The 2,766-nt window shown below is 53.7% G+C and overlaps 1 protein-coding gene across 2 annotated transcripts in view; it reads left to right on the top strand.

Annotated features, from left to right (window-relative positions):
• Window positions 1–2,307: 2,307 nt before the first annotated feature.
• Slc6a9 (solute carrier family 6 member 9) overlaps window positions 2,308–2,766 on the top strand; it is a 30,513-nt gene continuing 30,054 nt past the window's right edge. The window contains exon 1 of one of the 2 annotated variants that reach the window (XM_010634695.3): window positions 2,308–2,434. The gene's annotated coding sequence lies outside the window, so the exon portion shown is untranslated. Of the gene's footprint in view, window positions 2,435–2,512; window positions 2,619–2,766 lie in introns of those variants that run through there. The other variant, XM_010634701.3, reaches the window with a different exon arrangement.

Below are 2,766 nucleotides of genomic sequence, written 5' to 3'. Positions count from 1 at the left end.
TCCCAAACTTTCCTTCTGATAGAGCCCCTGAGTGCCAAACTCTGCACTTTCCCCCTCTTCTCTCAGCCTCCTCAGGTCCCAGCCCAGGATCAGAGGACATCCTAGCTTCAGGTTCTCAGCCTCCTACACCTGGCTCTCTCCCTATAGATCCCTTAGGGTAGTGGAAAGCCCTACTCTTCTGGGACCAGGGAAATTCTCCGAATTTTCTCTGAGCATCCTCAGAACCCTTTCAGTACCTTCTAGGCTCACCCCTGCCCCTCTCACACTCTGGCTTGTTCCTCCTCTATCTGGATGCTTTTTCTAACAGCCTCCATTCTGCCTTTCCTGGGAGGGAGTCCTCTTTGACCATCTAGGGAGTAAGCAGGGAAGAAGAGACCAAAAACAATTTGTGGGGAGAATTAAGTCCCAGTGGGTCAAATTTGGATCAATCTGCCCAGTCTCAGAAGTTGAGAACACACGTGACACAGGCCTGCTGCAGTGTCCAGCCATTCTTCCAGAGGAACCCACCCAGGCACAGGTCAGGGATGCAGACACAACAGACTACTCAGGTAGACAGCGCGCGCGCACACACACACACACACACACACACACACACACCAATTGGTTTGTAGAAAAATATAAATCTCAAACATGCTATGTCTGCTAGGTTTGGGGACAAAATAAAAAGGAATGGCTGTGATAGTCCCCAGTGTGAAAAGAGGTATGAATTCTGAGGTGGTTGAGAGCAGTTTCTATATGGCCCTGGCCCTGGGGAGGCCTGTGGGTGGACGTGTGCATGTGAGAGACCCACTCTTCGTAGGAAGTATCTGGATTGGACACCTGTTATCTTGTTCAGTGTTTCCAATTATAAATTAATAAAATGGGGGCCAGGGATTTAGCTTAGTGGTTCTGTTGTCTGCCTTGCAAGCACAAGGTCATGAGTTCAATCCCCAGAAAATAAATAAAATAAATCAAAATTAACTAAGTGAAATCTCACTAGGGCCGGGGATCTAGCTCAGTGGTTCTGCCGCCTGCCTCAAAAGTGCAAGGTCCTGAGTTTGATCGCCGGTACCAAAAATAAATAAATAAATAAAATAATCTCACTCATCAACTGGTCTTGTGCAAGTTTGACATATCTTCGTCAGATTCTGAGGCCATTTCCAGAGAAAAAAATCAAATCAGTTTCCAGGGTAGACAACAGTGAAGACTCGGTGCAGAGTGGAGTCTGTCTCTCCAGACTGTGGCCTTCCATGTGCAGATGCCCTGTTCAGGGTGGGGCAACAACAGTTCCTCTGGCAGTTGGTACCAAGTGGTCCCTTTCCTGGGAAACTTGTCATTCTCAAGGTAAGCAAATGTGGGGTCCCTATTCTAAATGACAGCACTGCTGCCCAGCCTAGAAGGATGCTCCCATCCATTTTATATACATGTATGCATTTAACTCATCCTCTCCACTTCACAGGGGAGAAAGCTGAGGGTTAGCAAAGTACTTTTTGGCAAAGACTTTTTTTTTTTTTTGGTACTGGGGCAAAGTACTTTTTCACAGAAAGTTACTTTATTTATTTTTTGGTATTGGGGCTCAAACTCCCGACCTTAAGCTTTCGGAACAGGCAGCGGAACCACTGAGCTAAATCCCCAGCCCAGCTTCAAGTGGGACTGGAACCCAGGTATGTCTGCCCAAGGGAGGGAGGATACCAGGTTGGTGTTTGCAGCCCCAGTAGCACCACTGGTAGAGTACAACAGAACAAGCCTTCGTCCACAAGGGTTTCTGGAGAAAGGGCTCCTCCAGCCCTCCACTTAGAAGGAATAGGACCCAGGCCTTACCCAGCTGCGCCTAGGTCTCTAGCGGCTCTACTCCAAAGGGAACGGAATTTGCTCTGACTTCTCTCTAGGGGGAACGCAGGCGCAGAAGGCCCGGGACCTGGCTGGCTAACTGTAGCCCCAGTCCCGCAAAGTGCCCCAGGCCTTTCGGCTTCATTCCAGTTTAGCCCGAAGGGGACAACATCTGCTCCCTCCCAGGGCCCCAGCTGGAGGATAGCTAGGCAAGGGCGGAAAAGGGTTCCCCTGGGGGGGGCCCCACTCCCAGGATTTGTGGGGATCAATCATCTGAAGGCTGGAGCGACTTGAAATTTTATTCCCTGGTAGGAGGAGCCTGAGAAGTCGGCCCGCGGGAGGGGACAGGACAGGGGGAAAGGGGAGGGTGTCCAGGGGAGCTCTTCAGGGAGGGGAGGGACTTGGCTAGGTCTCCCAACACTTCTCCACTCTCCAAACTTTCACCAAACTCCTAGCCCCCGCCTCTTCGAAACCAAAACACAAGCTCTGGAGGAGCGGCGCGGCGGGGCGGGCGGACTCGGGGCGGCACCGAGCCTCGGGAGGCTGATGCAACTTTCCCTTTAAGAAAGCCACCTGGGCTCTCAGCTGTGCGGACCCTGCACGCCCGGCCGGGGGCTGCAGCATGGTAAGGGGCGTGAGGGAAGGTGCTTGCGGCTGGCACCTGGGTCCGTCCGTAGGTCGGAGCCGTGCGTGGCTCTGCGGGGCTGAACCCCAGGACCAGTGTGCGTGTCTGTGTGATCGCGCATGCATGCGGACATCTGTGGCTAAGTGTGGGCGCACGCACCGGGTGTCTGGCCGCTAAAGTCGGGGTAGGTGCGCGCGTCTGGGTGTCACCGCTGTCACCAAGGAGCTTAAACCGGCGGGCGGGAAAGGGGGGCGCTCCGGAATGGGAGAGCTGCGTGCAGACGCCGGTTCGGCGAGAAGGCGCCGGAACCCGAGCGCAGCGCGCTCGGCGGC

Source organism: Fukomys damarensis, unplaced genomic scaffold (assembly GCF_012274545.1).
Source record: "Fukomys damarensis isolate Sample0158 unplaced genomic scaffold, DMR_v1.0_HiC HiC_scaffold_23, whole genome shotgun sequence".
NCBI lineage: Eukaryota > Metazoa > Chordata > Mammalia > Rodentia > Bathyergidae > Fukomys > Fukomys damarensis.
This window is presented reverse-complemented; position numbering and strand designations above follow the sequence as displayed.